General features: G+C 35.0%; 1 non-coding gene across 1 annotated transcript; it reads right to left on the reverse strand.

Moving 5' to 3' along the window:
• Nucleotides 1–1,815: 1,815 nt before the first annotated feature.
• Nucleotides 1,816–1,888, reverse strand: TRNAD-GUC (transfer RNA aspartic acid (anticodon GUC)). The gene has a single exon. It is a non-coding gene; the product is annotated as a tRNA-Asp (tRNA).
• Between the last annotated feature and the right edge of the window lie 20,151 nt (nt 1,889–22,039).

Here is a 22,039-nt window from a genome sequence, read left to right on the forward strand (position 1 = left end):
GGAGAGTACACTCGTTTAGGATCACAGACTTTGAAAATAATGTTCTGAATGAAATTGTAGGCTGCAAGTAAAGCCAAAGACAAATCTTACACAATTATTCTTACAGGTTGCTGAGTTACAAACACAAAAGTTGTTATATAATGTTACCTTCTTCCATGGTCTACTGCCTGATCTAGATCATCAGTCTGTCACACAGATGGTCCGGATTAAAATTATAGTTGGTTCTAGGATCTTTCATTTGGATAATCTACGTCGTACTGGATACCACTGTGCGGAATCGGTGCAAACTACAATACAGTCTCATAAGTAGTTCGTTTTCTAGAGCAAAATTTTAGTTGGGTTGTGTTGTGGCAAGAATCTTCAAAGTAAAGGCCACTATATTCTATGGTCTTGAGCAGCCGCGGCGAAAATGCGACTCACGAGCACATTGTGGCTCGCAGTGCTTTCCTCTCGCTTCCTACCTACAACCCCCACCTTCTCACTCACTGGAGTCAAACTCCTTTCCATATGTATTTGTCTCGGACCTGCGAGTGGCGTATCGTCACAATATCTCTCTCGAAACCATGTACCTCTATAAAAACGAAAGTTTCAAGTAGGATGGGAGGATGCATTCTTTTGCTTACAATATGATGAAAATATTAAATGTATGATTTGTTCACAAATATTACTAGGAAAACGGTTGTATAACATAAGACGGCATTATAAGTTACTACATGTTACTGATGAAACATTAAAAGGTTAAGTGTTATTATTATTATTATTATTATTATTATTATTATTATTATTATTATTATCATTATCATCTCTGTACGTCGATTCTTTTACAGCAGATGTACGAATAATGCGGTTATATTTTCAATTTAAACTCACAGATTTACAATGTGACGATAAATGAAAGCTAGATGTAAGGACTTGACAGATATTGAACTTTTCAAATCTTTGGAAAAAAATAAATATTTGAAGCTTCGCTCATTCGCTTGCTCTGTTGAAGCCATGTTCGCTGTAACTTACGTTTGCGAAAAATTATTTTCAACAATGAAAATAGTAAAAATCAAATTTAGATCACGACTGACAGACAAATACCTTCGTGATCAACTACGATTGGCAGTAAGTGACATAATTCCTGATTTTGAAACTTTGTCGCAGAGACATTCTGAAGACAGTTAATTTTAGGTTGTGATAATGTGTCCTATGTTTCCTTGTTCATTTCTTTCTTCGTTACACGTCCTAAACATTAACTTCCCCTTCGGTTGTCCGCCTCCCTCCATAGGTGCTATGCACGTTGCAGCTTACACAGTGGCTCGGCGCACCATGGCCTTTTCGCCACGGCTGGTCTTGAGCCACCTTTCAGCGACATTTGTTATCCCGCGATGGTACTAGTTTCTGGTTTTTGATGCGAAGAATTCGGTACTATTTATTTCAACGGCATTCAAGTTTTGGAAAATTCTTCCACGCAGGAAGTGGGTAATGGATAGAAACAGATAGTAAACTAAAGGCGCAAAATCAAGGCTGTATGCAGAGTGTGGTAGCAGTTTGATTCTTCCCAACTCTTAGATTTTTTTCATGATTGTTTGAGCGGCATTAGCTTGTTGCAAGAGAATTCTATTGCGATTCAATAATGCCGGATATCTCTCTCTCAAAATTCCATGAATTCTTCCTAGCTATTGAGAATAGAGATTCGCACGTCCATTTAGAATAAACTCCCAGTGAATCACACCTTCAGAATTCCACCAGACATACAACATTACTTTGCAAATCAAGATTTCAGGTATAACTCCCTGTAAAGTTGATTTGAATAATTTCGAGGGAAAAATTGTTCCGGAGCCGGGTATCGAACCCGGGACCTTTGGTTTGACGTACCAACGCTCTACCACTGAGCTACCCGGAAACTCTAACCGACACCGATCCAATTCTTCCCTCTATATCCACAGACCTCAAAGTGGGCTGACAACCGTCAAACAACCAACTTCGAGTGCACACTAACTCCGTGTGACTTTGTGACTTTGTTCAACGACGACTCTGGCAGGCTAACGAGGATCGAGCCACTGTTTGGACGTGTCAGGATTCCAGTAATATATACTTTTTTTTATCAAGTGAGGCAGTTCTTCTGATAAATCTATCATCCATGGGATTAGCGATAAGTTGACGATAGATATCCACTCTGCATGGCTCAGAACAACAGATTTTTTTCCTTCCCATGTTTTAGGTTAAAATTTATGTTTATTGTAAACATTTTGTTGAAATGAATTTATTTCTAGTATAAATTAAGATAGGCTACTAACTATATTATATTATTAATTTTATATTTTGTATTGGTGTGAGCACCAATACTGATCACATTGTAAGCAGCCATGTTAACTATCCGATTATGAACTAAAAATCATTGAAGTAATATGTGCCTACAGAAAGAAATAGGTGCCTATTTTTTTCAAGTAACCGGGATTCGAACTCTGGTACTACGACTTATAACTTATAAGTAATGCATTTCACCACTCGTACAAAATAGATCTTTTGCCTGCCGTGTTTGAATGAGATGCACGCTTTTCCGTCAACCACAACTGTATGCCGTGTAGTTATAGTGGAAGGTTTAAGGAACTACAATTATTAATATCTTATTAATTTTTGAAAAAGGGCTCTTTATTTCATATTGAATGTTTATTTTTATCTGAACTTATTATGATGCAGATTACCCTTCCTTTTTCTTTCTTTCTTTCTTTCTTCCTTCCTTCCTTCCTTCCTTCCTTCCTTAGAAGATTCAGTTGCAGTTGTTAGTGTAAAAGTATCTAGTTTATCTACTATAATTTCCAATTATCAAATCATAATAGGCCTAATTAAAATCATTAGACTAATAGTCTAAGTGTTTAAAATATATATAAAAATTTATTTCGAATAAAATGGATTCGAATTTAAGGCGTTATAACTGTAAGTAATACCTACGTTTTAACCATTTGTACAGAATAAAGCTATGGAGAATCGTTCTTGAATGAAATAGCCTAACACGTTTTACATCGACCATATTGAGAGTAAAATTACATTGAAATTAAAGAAACTCGCGCGAATGAACACAGCGCACACGATGATTCCCGAGCTATTCCGAGGTGGGACTTCGTCACTGAACAGCGACCAATTTCCGTGTCAAAGAGTGTATAAGTGGAATTTAATGCTAAGTAGATAATAGTACATAAATTATTAATCAGCATTGGTGCCGCTACTTCAGCGCTCAGAAACGTGACTGTGCAAAAGCATTGTAAATCCACAACCTTCAGACATGAATGTCGCTATAAAGTTTAATAACTAAAGATAATTTTATTGTACAAGTCATGAAACGGTTTCGAGCTAGCATCCAAAATAGAGAAAGTCAAAGGCATAGGAGTTGCATTGTCTTTTAAACAGGTTGTAAAATAAGATAAATGTGTATAATGAAGTGGATGGAATGTATGTGATTGGAATGGAATGGAATTTACGGGAGGAGGCACTATGGCCCAGCATTGCGATCTGTTACGATCTATTGCGTTAACCCTCAAGCAAGACTCATTCCCAAACCCATATCGACTGCCTACATTTAGGTTCGCTGCGTACCCAAGTTTCGAGCAGGCAACCCCTCTCGTCCATAGGCCAGCCCCCTCCGTGCGTCGCCAGCCGGTGATGGGGAATACTATGAAATGATGACGAAATGAAGAAATGTTAACGGAATGATGTAGATGTCTAATGTGGGGAAAAACAAGATGACCCCGAGGAAAACCCCAACTGCAATCTTGTCCGCCACAAGTGTCACTATGGATTTTTTTTAAAGAAAAATCCCAGATCTGACCGGGACTCGAACCCGGACCGCCTGCGTGACAGGCCGGAGGTCTGACCAATCAGCCTAGCAGGCGTGTGTATGTGATTGGCAGAAAAATGCAAATAATTTCAAATATTTTCTTATTACTGAAGAGAATAGAAACTCTCTGTTCCAACAAGGAAATTTTTAGAGTGTGTTGCACTGTTAACTCTTCAGTGATAGGAAGATATACGCCGCCTTACGACCGAGTTCATTGATGAAATAAAATGCCGTTCAATTCATGTGATAACGGTTTGTAAGGAAAAGATGAACAATGTAGCCTACTGCTTCGATACAAAACTATACTCTCCTACTTCACCGCTCCGGTTGGTAGCGTGTATGTCTGCAGTCTGAGTGGAGACTATAATGGAATACTTACAGCACGGAAACATGTCGAGTTCTCAGTTGACATGCTATTTAACAACGCCAAACAAACGTTTCTCTGGAAATACATAGAAATCGAATGTAGGGATAGAGGGCGGCTTATCTACGGTGAGTTGTTCTTTTTAAAGAAATAAATGTTGGCATAGTCGAATGAAACTAGAAGCTTCGTGAATTCAGCTTCTTCTTAAAACTTCTACGTGTCAGATTATTAGTAATCGCCTGACTTTACGACTTGTAATAACATAAAACAAATAGACGGTATTTTCCAGGGAAAAATAAAACGGATACAGATAGATGCCGTGTTTCATTAGAATGAACATTTTCTTAAATGCTATGAAGAACAGAGAATTTTATATTTTGTATCGTCGCCCATAGAAAGGGAGAGGCGTAATTTTGTTTAAACAGTATCCTGTAGCAAACAAATGGATTTGGAAACATGAACTCTCCAACAGTGAATGGCGATATGGCATTAAAATGATTGGAAATGTTGCTGCAGTACGTGCTGTGTCGGGAAGATCTCAAGGCAACCGTTGTAGGCATTGCCATAGCGAGGTTAAAACTCTTGCACACATCCTGGGATCCCGTCCGCGAAGTTCTGCGAGCGTCGTTAAACAAACCATATTTTTCTTCGTCTGACCTTCTGTTCTCAGCTCCACAACACCCTAAAGCTATGTTATTTACTTGACTGACGTAGCAGTAGTGTTGCCATTACTTTTTATTCAACACTTGTAAAATGAAATTTGTTAGAGCGATGGCAAGAGAAATTGATACACAATCATCCTACCGATAACCTTACGGTAAATAAAAAAAAAACTGGTTTAATTTTTCATAACAAAGACATCTACCATCTCACGGATAACCTTATGGTAAGACAATTTTACACAGCTAAGTTGTAAAATATTTTTATATTTATGTATTTTCAGATTGTATTCAAAATTTAAAACTGGAGTTTAATATTCCTGTAAATTTATGAAGGATATTTAGGATATTTAGTTCGCTACATTATGCTTATGTGTAATGAATATAACTTGATCACCAGCACAAGTCATACAAAATATTTTGGGGGTTCACGGAAATGACATATGAGTTTGAAAAGGGTCCATGATACTCAGAAGGTTGAGAAACATTATCTTAGAGCAAAGATTGTAATAAGTGATAGTAAATATCTAAGTTTATCTTTTATTTAAGCACCTGCACGAGTCTTATCACTATTTTAAGTCGTCAAGAGTGGGTTTTCTTACATTTTCTGTGTGATGAACCGATTGATCAAATTTTGACCATTTTTCATGCATGAATGTTGCACATGTCCATACCATTCTTCCTTTTCAGTTCCAACATTGTTTCTTGTAATCATTCCTACACGATTTGTTGCATTCGGTCCAGTATAGATGCATATCGTCTGACTGGCAAAGATTCTTGCAGTGTATCAGGCACAGAACTTTTTCATTGTGTGCGGCACAGGCTATTTTGCAATGTATCCGTCACAAGCTCTTTTGCAGTGGTTGAGGCGCAGATTCTTTTGCAGCGTATCCGGCACAGGCTCTTTTTCAGTGATTGTGGCACAGGCTATTTTGAAGTGGTTACTGCACAGGCTCTCTTGGATTGGTCGCTGCACAGGTTGTATTCAAGTTGTTGCGGCATAGATTCTTTTGCAGTGTATCCGGCTCAGACTTTTGTAGTCTATCCGGCACAGGCTCTTTTGCAATGGTTACGGCACATGCTCTTTTGTAGTATGTGCGGCAAAGGCTCTTGTAGTCTATCCGGCAAGGGCTCTTTTTCAGTGTGAGCTGCACAGACTCTTTTGAAGTGTATCCGGCACAGACTCTTTTGTAGTCTATCCGGTACAGACTCATTTGTAGTCTATCCAGCACAGGCTCTTTTGCAATGTATCCAGCAAGGCTCTTTTGTAGTATGTGCGTTAAAGGCTCTTGCAGTGTATCTGGCACAGGCTCTTTTGCAGTGTCTCCGGTACGGACTTTTTTGTAGTCTATCCAGCACAAACTCTTTTTAGTCTATCTGACAGACTCTTTTTCAGGCTGTCCGGTACAGACTCTTTTGCATTTATCCGGCACAGATTCTTTTGCAGTCTATCTGACACAGACTGTTTTGCAATCTATCCGCCACAGACTCTATTGCAGTCCATCCGTTAAAGACTATTTTGCCGTCTGTCCGGCGCAGGCTTGTTTGTAGTCTATTCAGCATAAACTCGTTTGCAGTCTATCCGACACAAACTCTTTTGGAAGTCTACCCTGCATAGACGTTTAGAGTTGGTCCGACTCAGACACTTAGTCTGTCAGGGTCGATAATAGTAACCTTAACTGGATTGGATTATTTCTACTGTACCTTCATCTTACACAGGTTACACAAAAGTGTTATACATTTTGCCACTTTGTAGGTCGAATATAGACGATTCACATCAAAAGTCCGCTTCTGTTTGCCGGAATTTGAACAGAAACCCCCAGCTTTCGGAGCGAACGCTCTAACAGTTGGACTAACTGTGCGTTAAAATAGTTATACATTTAGAAGCTATACAGTTTAGTGGCATGTTGTTGGTATATTTGTGCGTAGCGTAATTTATTATGAAGTTGTAAATCTTCCTCAGATGCCATTCCGAGTTCAAAGAAGTTTCTGTTGTTAAACTGTAATTTTTATGTTCTTATTGTGTTTTACTGGTTTCTGAGAAAACTATTTTAAAATACTCTCCAAAACTAACATTCGCCAAGTATAATTTATTGAAATAGTAACTCTACTGCATAACGGATGTATTATCACATTGATCACGTATTTACGAAACAGCCTTATTTATGTTTTGCACTCAATTAGAGTGAACATTGTGATCTGTCTCGTGGGTGAAATATATTTACGCGAGTATTACGCTATTCTTCACTTTTTTGTAGTTCTATGAACAAGACGGAATTTCAGACCAAAATCTCGTGTCAAAAATGATATATCGCTCATTAGGGACATGTCCGGCCACAAACACAAGATTTTCTTCCAGTGTTCCACCGACACCGCCTACGAGTACACCGGTTTAAAAATGGACAGTTCGGATGAAGAACTTCATTTCTACTGCTATTTGACAAGGAAATTAAACAAAAAAATATAATAAACAAAACGTATAGCAGTATATAATAAGATACCTGTCGGAATAGAAAGATGTTTGAAGAAATCCATACTCTTTTCAAGATTTGCTTAAAGGAGTCTTTGTCCTGAAAAATGAAAATACTGCACATTTTAACATAAGTCATTATTCAGAAAACTTTACCAGACATTAATAATAGTATTAATATGCTCATTTCCAAATTTCAGCTACCTACTAGAATTATTACCCATGTTACTGATATTTTAGGATTAAAAATGCTCCAAAAGTCAGTTAATCAGTTTATTGCCATGAACTTCAACTAAAGTTAGAAGACAAGGATTACTCGTAATAAACATGAGAATTTACATACTCATTAATATTGTAAAACGGATTATCAAGAAGCCATATTTTAAGCACAGACTTAAATTTACTTATCTTCATAGTATGGACATTATTTGGTAATTTATTGAACACATAAATTGCATTGATGAAAAAAGACTTTTTACTTTTACTTAGTCTAACATGGGCAAGAAATAAAATTGATTATTTCTGTTTGGATAACTATGAAATTGAGACTGTAGATCCAAATTATGTAAATTAATTTTAGTAAGTATATGATAATTAAATATGTATTGATTAACAATTGTGAGAATATTAAGATCTTTGAATAAAGATTTTAGCTTTGAACATTCAAATTACATGCTATAGAAGTTAATTTAGTAATATGTGTATACAGTCTTGGTACATTTGTTTTCGTTTTGTGGAGAATAATGTCAGACAAAAATATTAAGTTTACTCATTTTACGTGTAAATTATTTTTATCCATAACTGGTATTTAAACTGGTCTTTACTTCATCGTCCTTAGCAACCTAAACAATTGCTTTGTTCACAGGAGCGAATTCAAATTTGTTTAAATCACTATCTTCATGGAAACCAACACGTTAGCAACAATAAAATGCATACATTCATTCATTTATCCATGACTGGTATCCAAACGGATCTTTATTTCATCGTCCTTAGCAACCTAAACAATGGTTTTAGTAATAACATTGATTTAAAAGTTTTTAATAATTCACTGCTGTGAATTTAGAACTTTTTCTATGACAACCAACACATTAGCAACTATAAAATGCTTATTCATTCATTTATCCGTGACTGGTATCTAAACTGGTCTTTATTTCGTCGTCCTTAGCAACCTAAACAAAGGCTTTATTATATAATTATAATCAAATCTTCCTCAACTTGGTGAGGTTGCCAAAGACAAAGAATGTTAAACAGTAACATTTAAAACGACATTAAAAATGTCTTACAAGAAATTTGTTTACAAGAAACTAAAATTTGCTGTAGATAATATTTCACATAATGAAAATTTATAAAAATACAGATAGAAAAATAGACTGAGAAAATTCAACTGTAATTTGAATTGAAATAGACATGTCTCCGTAAAATCTGCAGAGAACCCTTCAAAGCTATAATAGAAATTTCCTTAATTATTGTTGTTGGGACTCCAAATTTATTACAGAATGACACAAATTGTTTTGTTATGATCTCTCTAGCGCCCACCATTAATCCGATGACTTCTATATCCCTGAGTTTATATTATGTTTTGCAATAAGGGATAGTGGGTTCACTGAATTAAAAGTTTTTAATAATTCACTGCTGTTAATTAAGAACTTTTTCTATGACATCCAGCACATAGCAACCATAAAATCCATACATTCATTCATTTGTAACTTCTTCACAAACAACACATTACAAAGAAAGGCGTACAATCTATACTAATAATAAATCTGTAGCCGAAATTTTCCCGGTAATTTTCGATTTTCCAAAAATAATTGGTCCTAACATATATTATTAACCGCCCTGACATCGAAAATCGCTTTTTTGACATTTTTATTTGTAAGTCTGTCTGTCTGTCTGATGTTTGTTATCTTTTCACGCGATAATGCCTGAACCGATTTATATGAAAATTGGAATATAAATTAAGTTCGTTGTAACTTAGAATTTAGGCTATATGGCATTCAAAATATTTTATTTAAAAGGGGGGTTATAAGGGGGCTTGAATTAAATAAATCGAAATAACTCCCTTATTATTAATTTTCATGAAAAATGTTACATAACAAAAGTTTCTTTAAAAATAATTTCCGATACGTTTTATTCTATGCAAAATTTTCATAGGACTGATATTTAATGAGATAAATGAGTTTCAAAATTACAATAACACCACCATCTGAGGCGGTGTAATGAAATACAGTAAAAGCAAATGACTTAGTCTATAAGGGGCCTTGGACAACAACAATCTAAAGCTATGAAACATAGCCTACAGAGAATGTTTCTTTGTTTGTATGAAGTAATATCGGAAGCTAAATTAACCGATTTGTATAATTAATTATTAATTAGATGGACATAGCCTAATGCTATAATGTTATTACAGTAACTTCTGAGTGAATCGAGGACATGTAAGATTAAAATAGCTTCTTATGCACAGAAAACTTGATAGGCTATTCTGTACATTCGTTTCCTGTATTTCCTAAAATAATTTTTATGACCAAGTGAATGGTATCTGGATCAAAATGATCTCATTTTAATTTTTTAATACAATTTAAATTAAGTAACATAATAAACGATTTATCCTTCTATCAAACAGGAATGTTCCCTGGATCAAATGTCCTATTTTAATTATGTAATTACTTTATATTTATTTCTAACGGGTGCAGCGGAGCGCACGGGTACGGCTAGTTTAAAATAATTAAATTTAGGTACCTACCAACAATGAAATTTAGATACCAGTAATGGATAAAATATTGTATAGATCACGAGAGTAAACAGATTTTATACGCTCCTGGAAATTAATCCCCCTTGGCTTGTCCTCGGGCGCTAAACTTTCTACTCGCGCATACTATAAATTGCTATTTTTGTACATCAGCATTGTAAAGAGTCTTTATCTTTATTCAAAATCGTGTATAATATGCCACATTATTAAACTAGTAAAAATATTACCATACCAACTAAGACATCAAAGTTAACATTATGAAACGATTTGCCATGCTATAATATTTATTACATCATTGTTGTCATAGCAATCTCTTCTTTTTATAGACCATGATATCAAACTACTCATCATTACAAATCTCATGTTATTTCTTTATTAATTGTTTTACAAGGCTGTCTTACAAAAAATACCTATGAAACGCGTTTATAATGTTATACAATTATTGCACTCGTCAAAATGAGGAATTTTTTAAAACTGACTCATGCCACAAAATATATTATAAACTTGTTTCGTAATATACTGTTATAACTTCTTAGCAAACAACACATTCTAAAGAATTAAATTAAAATTAAAATTAAATTTAGATACCAGTAATGGATAAAATGTACAACACACAGATTTTATCCTCTTATACTGTACATTACTATTTTTTTCTTCTTCTTCCATATTTGAATATTAAAAAAATACGAGTATAAGCATTTAAGATATATAAAAATAGTAAGTTTTTCTTATTGGTTTGTTCCTGGTATACAAGTAAAAGTTTGTGTAAATGAAACAAAATTTGTGACACTGAAGCATTTGTGTACTGCAAATTAAAAAAAAAAAAAAGGTTACAGCTGTGGGCATGCCAGTATTATGAGAATATTTGAATTTCAGCGACCTGCAATTCAAATATGGCCGGCGAGGGACATAAAAGGGCAACAATGCTAAAAAGTTGCGTTTTTCTAGTAAAATAAATTTGAAAGACTTTTTGATAGATTAAAAAATTAAGCCTATGTATCATTTTTCATCAATTTTGGTCACATTTGAAGACAAGTCGCAGAGAATCACGCGCAACAATTCACTGTCAGCCGATGAGTCTATGCATCCCGTTCCGGCCCATTCCGCCCTCCAGCTGCGTGCAATAGTTCACATAAAATGTAGGGGAAGGTGTTGTACCTTGGGTCATTTTTACATTTAATTTCCATTTTTACCACATTATGATTATTAGGCTGTCCAAATTATAAAATAAGATGAAGCTACTCTTTGAGATATCATTGGTAATCTTTATTTACGAATTTAATTACTCTTATAATTTTTATATTCAATTAAATGTATACAAGTATAATGGACCAAGGTACAACATGAGATTGTACCTTGGGTCACCCGATGTTGTACCTTGGGTCACATTATAAATTTAGCCTACAAGAAAAGAAACAAGAATACAAATTGTGGATAAACATAAATATGAATGCAAAGTGTAGGCTACATATCTAAAAATCACGAAACTTCTGGAATATAATAGGAAACAAATTAAAGATACAATTCCTTTGCAACATGTTCATGCAATAATGCATTTTAAGCAGATAACAAACACAAAATCGATCTACTTAACATCATAACTACTGAAATCAACTGCGAATTGTAGTTGGGAAGTATGTCTCTTAGATTAACCTTGTTGGTAGGGAGGTGGTAGCTTCATGACTAAGCCACATGTCGCCAGCTTTTTTTCTCGATTTTCCAGTTCTCTGGAATAGCCAAATTATTTTCATATCCATCCATCATTTCTATTTAGACCGTAATGTAGCCTTGCTGCCTGTTTCAAATACTGTACGAATTCAATCTCTCGTGGCAAAGTAAACACTTTCTTCACATCATTGTTAGCTCTGTACACAAACTCATTTTCATTAGAATTCTGCATATTTTTTAAGTGCCTAGACAACGTAGTTTTCGAAATATCAGAATTTTTGGCAGCAATTCGCACTTTAGTTCCATTTGTTAACACATCCTTTATAGCCATGCGAAGTGCTTCTACATCTACTTTTTCCCGCTTTTTTCCATTCTTGCTTCTTGGCATGGTTCTATAAAAATAAAAGTATGACGATATAATATTTCCAACATATTGAGCAATAAACTATATTAAATTAACTAATAATTTATAATAATTTGTACACTTCTGCTCATCATCAGTTCAATGTTGTACCTTGGGTCGACCCAAGGTACAACGCTTCAAGTGGACCGAGGTACAACTACTGCTCATTGTGAACTGAACATCATGTTTCAAAAGTTAGGTTATATTCTAACAATAACCTAATATACCATTCGAACAAGAAAGAAACAAAGATCTTACCTTACTATTGGAAATGTCTTGAATTATAACACAGCCCCGTAAAAAAAATAAAGAACACACTACAAATAAAATACTTTCTGAAATCAAAAACAAATTTCTTCACAAAGAAAGCAAACCACTGTATCTGAAGATCACCAAGCTTTGTGAGAGGAGTCTTGTGTACAAATATGTAACTTGATTGTAATACTTCATTTTTCAAAACACAGACGGCAGAGAAATGATGAATGACCCAAGGTACAACACCTTCCCCTATATCGGCGACGATTCGTGTTGAGTTTTTGCGATGCAACGCGGCCAGTTCTAATGTTCGCTTGCCCCAAAGAGGCAGCAAGTACAGTGTTGACGCCGGAGGGAGACCCGAGTAATTCGCTGCGATTTCTCTTGCAAAATATCATCTGCTTACGATGAATTGGCAACATGTCCTGGACGACAGTGTAATAAACTTTACATAACCAAATCATTTTAAAAATCGTCCTCGGTGGTGTAGTGCTTACCATACTAGTTCTGGGATCCGAGGTTCGTGGGTTCAAACCCGGTTGAGTGCGAAGGATTTTAAAGAGCGTTAAAATCCGCAGCCTAACTTCCTTCAGGAAGGAAGTAAAGCTGTAGCTAGATTTATACTACGTAAAAGATCAGTTTCATGACTGAAGAATCCACACAGAATTTCTCGCTCACTTTGAATATGAACACTAAATAACTTATAAAATTAATAAGTCCTTAAATATGACTAATATACAGGGACATCATTTTATTTTTACTTCAATTTTTATTGTACCTGATTTTTTTTTAATGTACTTCATTCCCACTCCCTCTACTAGTAAACTTCCAATCGTTCTCCACACAGGACCAAGACCTCATATGCAGTCAAAGTCGCCTTACGTTCATAGTAAATAGTACTGAGTTAGTGAGTATAGTACGTTCCAGAAATATGTTCGCGTTTTCCAGTGACGAAAGAGCTTTCAATATTGAATCATATTTTCGCACAGGTACTGTCGTTCGTTTGCCTACGTCGCACTCCATTTTCCCCCACCCGCTTCTGCTCGTCCCTCTGTAAAAGCTAATGGCTGGGCTCTCTTAGCTCTTTTCTGAAAACATTAATTTCTGTTAGGAATTGGACGTCTGCGTAATATTATACAACTATTTAAAATAACTTAAATAAAAGGGCCTCGTTAAGTAATTAACTATCACGAGATTTCCACCCTTTCTACGACCCTGCGACAAAACCACTTGGACGGACTGTAGATAGCATGTCTGAGTAATTTTATCTTTTCGGATCGGGCAGAAGTGAAGACTGAATTCATAGTACGCAAGGTACTCTTTTATAGAGTAGGTACAGAATTATTTCAACATGACTTACTAGTACGAAGGACGAAACTGGTAATTGGAATTAAGTACAATAGTCTATAGTGCGATAATATGCACAAAAGAACTGAAACCTTTATCGAAATGAACTGCCACCATTTTCGAAAAAGTGTTTAAATATCCATATTATGATTATATTTCAATTTAACTTCATTCTCTATATTGTACGCTAATGTGCTGTAGACAGTATAATATACACTGCATAATGAACACATCTGAATGGATAGCTCAGCTCGTGAGTAAAAACACTTATTCTTAATACAGTATTGTATTTTGATTAAACAAAAACCTAATGAAAATTATCAAATTCAAAATCGCGAGATTTCCTAGTTTACGTAAATGGTTGAATTACTTTTCTTCCTTCCTATGCCTAGTAAAGTGATTTGTTTGTATTTTACGCCAGTATCATCGAACTGGAATCTTGGAAGGGGGTAGCAAACAGTTTTTCCGGTTCTCAATCGCTAATCCGAAGGTATAGCCAGGTTAATATTAGAAATGTTAGTAAAAATAAAATGATGTCCCTGTATAATACAAGGTAGAAAGTTGTCTGTTTCCCGCATGCGCACAGCGTTTGCTTCCTTCCGCTACCCATATAAAGTTACGTACAAACCGCCTTAATGAAGATTTTCTCTTTATTTTCGGACCGCTCGTTCAGGCTTTTAACATCTTTGGCGATCCTGCCTTTGGTTGTCCAGTCGTGCTCCATCTCTCCATGTTGTAACTATTGGGTTGGTGCATAAGTTCGTATCGTTTTTTTTTTTTTTTCATAAATTTATTAGGCATATCAGATACACATAAGAAAGAAGTTAATCATCAACAATACATTCTCCTTCACGATTTACAACAGTCTGCCAACGCTGGAGTAGTTTTTCGATTCCACTTCTGTAGAAATCGCGAAGTTTTGAGTTGAAGTCTGCAAGCCATGCTCGGAGTGCATTTTCGTCAGGAAAGGAAATTCCTTGAAGGTTGTTCGGTAGAGAGCGGAAAAGGTGAAAATCTGAAAAGCAGGTGAATAAAGTGGGTGCGGAATGACTTCCCAACCCAACTCCTGGATAATGTTTTATGTCAGGTTAGTAGAGTGCGGACAGGCGTTGTTGTCGAGTAGCATTACTTCACGCAGTCTTGTTGGTCGTTTTTCTTGGATTGCGTGTGCAAGACGTCTCAGTTGGTGGCAATAAATGTCGGCAGTGATGATTACACCTCGGGAAGAAATTGTAGTACAGCACACCCTCACAGTTCCCCATTATCTTCTGTGGATGCGCGCTGGCCTTTATACGGGGAGTTGCTTTTTTGTTCGGGCTCAACCATTCCTTTCTTTTCCTTATGTTAGCATAAAGACGCCATTTCTCGTCACCAGTAACTCTATTGGATGGGAAACTTCGATATTGTTCACGAGCCAATCGATGACGAGTAAGCAAAGATGCACATATGGCCATAAAAAATTATGGTTTATTTCAAGACGTTCGCAACTGCCGAGGTTATATTAGCGTCGCTGGTGTGCCGGAATTTTGTCCCGCAGTTCTTTTACATGCCAGTAAATCTACTGGCATGAGCCTGTCGCATTTAAGCACATTTAAATGCCATCGACCTGGGCCGGGATCAAACCTGCAACCTCGAGCACAGAAGGCCAGCGCTATACCAATTGCGCTACCGAGGCGACTCGCTGATTTTTGTAGTTTTGGCTTAAAGCATGCGGTACCCATACACCTGATTTTTTAACCTTGCCCATTGAATGCAAATGTCGCACAATGGTGGAATGGTCACAATTCATCACATTTGCCAGTTCTCGGGTACACTGATGCGAATCATTGTGGATTAATGTGTTTAAACGATTTCATCAAACCCAGAAGGTCTTCCTGAACGTGGAGTGTCGCTAATGTCAAAACGACCCTCCTTAAAACGAGAAAACAATTTTCTTGCCGTGCTCTGTCCGATGGCATTGTCTCCATACACGGCGCAAATGTTTCTGGCCGCCTCCGCTGTTTTCGCCTCTCTATTGAACTCAAAACGAAGGGTATGTCGGAAATGTTCCACTTTCTCCGCTTGACACTCCATTTTCTAGCGTCCACGTCTCCACTCACTATCTGCAAAAATGAAAACTTCAATATGTAAACTCGAGCACAACAGTTGAACTTCAAATAAAAAATGATAATCGATAAATAAACCCATAGCAACCGGAGTACCAACACGCGAGACAAAAACGCTACGAACTTATGCACCATTTTTGGCGTTGTCCTTCAAATTTCTCTAATGTTTCTACATATATAATGGCGAAAATCGGAGTGAGATAAGTGGGCAACGGGTTTGGAGCTCACATACACATAAGTTCATATTTCTTCTTCATTTATGATAAACTTTCTTCTCCCACGAAGACTCGAACCAGCGCTTATTCCTCAACGCTAGTGTATCGGTAAAGAATGACGTCTTAGAATTAGACCATGCAGATACGACGCAGGGCCTTTTAAATGATAAATAAAGAAAGTAAATTATAAACTGTAATACTGTAATTCTTACTAAGTGCGGAGGACTGACCTAGGGACATGTGGGATTGTTTGCATGAAACCTGGGTCACAGCGAATCTTGGCGCTGTCAGCCGGTGTTGGCTGGAAATGCGTCTAAACGGGAGTCATCGTAATACGTAGTTTATTCACATGGATGTAGCGGTAGAGTTCGATTCCCACTTCAGGAAGATATGATTTTTATATGTAATAATAATAATAATAATAGTAGTAGTAGTAGTAGAGTAGTAGTAGTAGTAGCAGCAGCAGCAGGAGCAGCAGCAGCAGCAGCAGCAGTAGTAGTAGTAGCAGTAGCAGCAGCAGCAGTATTAGAAGCTGAATTTTGCGAAATATGTGAATACTGTAAGGACAAAAATAATGCGTAATCTTAACGACACTTCTTTGTTTTTACTTACAGGTCGTGAGAAAGCGCGGAATGTTTATTTTGTTCTATCTTCGAATAAAGTCTCAAATGTTTAGCTGTTCGGATCGCACCAGGTTGAATCTGTCTCCGCAGTTACATTAAAAACAATCCCTTCATGTGTCACGAACACTTATTTTACTCAAAAACATATCGTCGTCCTTATTGTTAGATTTGAACCACGTCCAAAACAGCTGCAGGGATGCTGTAATCATTATGTAATGCGATGCTGGTTACTATTAGCAACGAACATCTCTGCCAAGAATGGAAAAATCCTCTGTCTACTCGTATCGCGCTCAAGTTTCTTAATTTCTCTTATCTGCTTTCTAATTATTAATAACAGCGGTATTAGGTCAAATTTCAATCATTCCCTCAATATTAATCATTTCCATAACAACAAAAAAACCGTAGCAATATAGATAATCTCAAACAGATAAATATCTTGTGTGATGTGCGTAAAAGATCTTTCGTTGCCTTTTTTACAAGAAATATCAGAGTAAGTGCTTCTAAATGGAGATTGATGGGAATTATACAGAGTGTTAATTAAATATGGAATAGGTACTCATAACTTCTTAAAAAGTTTTATACAAAGGCTGTTGGAGATTAACCATGCAATATGATACCAGTGTTCGAAAAACGTTATTCAGACAAACAGAGTATGACACTAAACTTTATTTTTTTAATTTCACTCTATTTTAAGATTTACATATTTCGAATCAATATTAAATTTTACATATGAATGCTTAGACATTTTACCCTTTCACTCGTTTCGTGTCTTCTTATTAAACTTGATTCATGGATTTCAAATTTGAGACAAATAAGTATGTAAAATCATGTTGAGGAAGCCATAAAACTAAACAAAATACTATCAATAAATAAACTTTACATCATGCATAACGTGACCCGCCGAAGAGATGTGCAACTTGAAAATGGATCACAGTCCTGTCATCTATCGGCAGTATGCGGAACCCGAATCACGCAAGTGAAGTGGGTAGGCATTAGACACACACACTTTACAACAGATGTTCAAAATGAGAAACATTCACAGCCAAATAATGTCCTTGTCTATCACGAAAACAGTAAATTGTCTTTTTCACAATTACATGATCTGTTCCATCTCATATCTACAATGAACGGTTGTCGTGATGGACTGGGACATTGTTTGGCTATGAATGGTTCCCATTTTGAGCATCTGTTGTAAAGTTTGCTTAGTGATAGTGTTCTGTTTAGTTTTATGGCCTCCTTCAACATGATTTTACACACTTATTTGTCTCAAGTTTGAAGTACATGAAACAAGTTTAACAAATAATTAAAAGACACGAAACGGGTGAATGAGTAAAATTTCTACGAATTCATACGTAAAATTTAATTGAGATTTGGAGTATGTAGATCTTAAAATAAGATCCATTTAAAAAATAAACTTTTCTGTTACGCCCTGGATGCTTGAATAACTTCTTTCGGGCACTGTTATCGTACTGTATGGTTTATCTCCAACAGCTTTTGTATCAAACATTTTTTTTGTTGTAAAATTAGAATTTAAGAAGTTATGAGTAATATTCCATACTTAATGAACACTTTGTATAGAGATAAATTTTAAAATGGGTTGCCATGAAGACGACAAATAGCTTCTCATACTATTTCACGCAGTTCATAATAATTTAGTTTATCATGTTGAGGATGTCACAGTTTATAATGAGTGCAATTAAGATATTTTTGCACGAAAGCGTTTTTTAGTAACCACATTAAAAGAACGCAAAATCAACAAGCATTGGTATTGTCACCATTTTTGCTGTATGTAAAAGCATTTTGAAAATTGTGAAATATGGTCAAATAAAAAAATCTAAATTGAAGAGTTTTTGAGTAACTTGTCTAAAATTCGAAAAGCTGTATATAGTGCCACATTACATTTATTACCAGAAAAGCCAAGAAGGATTATGAAATATATTACAAACGATTCAAAGAATGGTATATAAACAAGAAACTGAAGGAGATTACAGGAAAACGTCTTACTTTTTTGACAAATCGAAGCCTCTGTATTGTACTGTATTATATTGTATTGTATTGTATTGTATTGTATTGATTAACATTCCATGGTATTGGTATATTGCTTCACAGTTAGAATATGGATCAAGTCAAACAAAAAAAAAATCTTAATATTACTGTAAAGTCCTAATTTATAGTCACAGCCTAGATGAAATATATACAGACGAGGTTTACAATATAGTCTACTAGTACAACACAAAGTTTTAGTACCAATTTCATGAAGCTTTGTTGAATGCCATGAATTCACCTACATAATAGAAGGCGTGAGAAATTTATTAGGTACTTATTTAATTTAACCCTAAATAATCTTTTGTTTTGAGTTTCATTTTTTATATCCATAGGGAGGCTATTACAAATTTTTACTGCCGTGTAACGCACTTTTTTGATAGCACGATAGATAGACTTGCCGATGGAGTTTGAAAGTCATTTTTGACACGTATTTATGCTATGAACTGTTGAATTAGTTACAAAGTTTTCACAATTTACATACGAGAAAGATAATTATTAATGAAAATAGTCCTACACGATTCCCTAGATTTGGCACCTACTATTATTCTAATTACTATTTTTGTAGTAGGAATATACTGTTACTATCTGTAGAATTTCCCCAGAATATTATTCCAAAACTCATTACCGAGTGGAAGTATGCAATGTATATTGTTTTCAAGGTATTTATATTTACTATATATTGCATAGATCTAATAGCAAAACATGCTTAATTTAGTTTGGGGATAATTTCTCTAATATGATTTTTCCAATTTAACACATCGATTTTTAAGCTAAGAAATTTGGTTGTTGTTGTTTCTATTATAACCTATTGTTAATTATTGCGCTTGAAATTTGCGAGGTTAAATTTGGACAGGATTTAAATTTAATTATGTTAATTCTGTTACAATTTAATACTAATTTGTTGACTGAGAACCAATCACATATTTTGAGGAGAATTTTCTCAGTTGAAGATTGAAATGTGTTGGTGTTATTGGCTGTAATTACTATACTTGTGTTATCTGCAAATAATATGAGATCTTTTATTAGAGGAGCAAGATCATTTAAGAACACTAGAAAATTAGGAGACCTAATATTGATCCTTGAGGAATTCCATTATTAATAGTTCACCATGTCGAGATAGAGTTCTTAGTTGTATTGATTTCGACGTTGTTTCCTATCTATGAGATATGAGTGAAACCATTGGTGTGCAATGCCTTTAATTCCATAATAATCTAGTTTGTCTAGCAGCATTTTATGATTTATACAGTCAAATGCTTTGGATAAATAACAGAAAATCTCTCCAACTTGTAATTTTTTTATTAACTGGCTCCAGAATTTTGTCAGTTAACCTAAATGTTGCATTTTCCCTGGATTTATTTTTCCTAAATTCAAACTGTTCTGGGACTGAAATGTATCTTTCTAGACGATGATATAATCTTTTATACATTACTTTTTCAAAGATTTTGAAGAAGACTGGTAGAAGTGATATGGGTCTGTAATTTTCTGGAGACGTTGTTTCTCCCTTGTTGAAGATAGGAATAACCACTGAATATTTTAATCTCTCGGGGAATATACCATTGAACATTGAATAATTACATAAATAACTTGGTGTCCCAGCTATAATATGTGAACTCGCTTTTATATTTTGCTTATTATTTCATCATAACCTGAAGAGTTTCTTGACTTTAGATTTTTAATAATAGCAATTATTTCTTGTTTGTGTGTTGGAAATATTTAAATATTTGGGAATTTTGTTTTTTTTTTATTGTGTTAAAGAGTCTTAACTGTTAGTAATATTATCTTGGGGGTTGTTAAGGTTATCAGTTATTGTAAGAAAATATTTGTTAAATATATAGGGTGAGTCATAAGTATATTTGGAAAACGCGTGAACGAGCTTCTGGATCAAAATAAGAACAATTCCCTATATGAAAATTTGACGGAAATGCTTATTTATTGAGAAATGGCCATACTTGTTTTTATTATTTTTTGTTGTCACCAGTACATGTTTGGAAACTTTTCATTTAACGTTTACAAAAGGTGCTCAATGTTTACACATGCCTGAGCACGACGTACACACGACTAGTGAGTTCTCTCAAACACCATGTTGTCATCACGAATCAATTGGCATGCATTTTCAACACGTTTCAATAGCTCCTCTGCATCATTCACTGGTGTTGCATTGACGACAGCCTTGAAGTAACCCAAAGGTAAAAATTTAATGGGGTAAGGTCGTGTGATCTGGGTGGCCAAGGCACTGGACCACCGCGTCCAATCAAAACAGAAACAATATACTACTGTCTTGTCACTGTGTTGTTTGTAAACAAACACTGGTACAAAATCAGAACAAAAACAACACAATAATATGCTCAGGTACTTATGTATGAAAACAAAACTCACTAGTACTAATTTCTCCAATAAATAAGCATTTTCCGGAAAATTTTGATATAAGGAATTGTTCTTATTTTTGATTCAGGAGCACGCTCACGCGTTTTACAAACATACGTTTACTCACCCTGTATTTGCAATTTCATTTGGATCTGACGTTTTTGTATTGTTAAATATGAGAGTATAATTTGTTACTTTACTTTTTGATCGTCCAATTTCCTTATTAATTATGTTCCAAATTGTTTTGATTTTATTATCAGAGTTTTGTATTGTTGTATTATAGTGTAATTCTTTAGCTTTTTGGATCACTTTGTGTAATGTTTTTTAATAATTTTTATAGTGTTGTTATATTATTATTTCTGCTCTGTATGTATAATGATCTCTTGGTTTTGCATGAGATTTTAATATCTCCATCTATTGTTGCATATTTTTGCATTTTTATACTCTTCAGGAAAACTGGATTCAAAAATATTTATAAATGTTTATGAAACTCGTTGAAATTACTGTTCGTATGACTTTGACTATATACTGATTCCATGTTTCAGTTTTAAGATTTATTTCAGAATTATTTAATGATTCCCTATTTATATTTCTGAATCCCACTTTAGTTGATCTTTTGATGATATGTTAATATTTATATTTAGGAGTTGAGCATCATGATCCAAAAGACCATTAATTATTGGGGTTGTTTGATCTATACCTATTCTTTCTTTTCCGATAAATATGTTGCCTTTTGCAGTACCTGAATCCCTTGTATTCTGGTCGGAAAATGTACTGTGTAAATTAAAGCGAATGATGCTAGCAATGAATTTAGTTGATCTTTCCTATTGCTTTCTGTTAGACAATCGACATCGATGTCTCCGCAAATAATGCATTCACGTTTCAGTTTCTGTAAGTATTCCAGTATCTTTTCCGATAAATGGATACAATTTTCATAGTCTACATATGGTGCTC

The sequence above is a fragment of the Periplaneta americana genome, chromosome 12 (assembly GCF_040183065.1).
Source record: "Periplaneta americana isolate PAMFEO1 chromosome 12, P.americana_PAMFEO1_priV1, whole genome shotgun sequence".
Lineage (NCBI taxonomy): Eukaryota > Metazoa > Arthropoda > Insecta > Blattodea > Blattidae > Periplaneta > Periplaneta americana.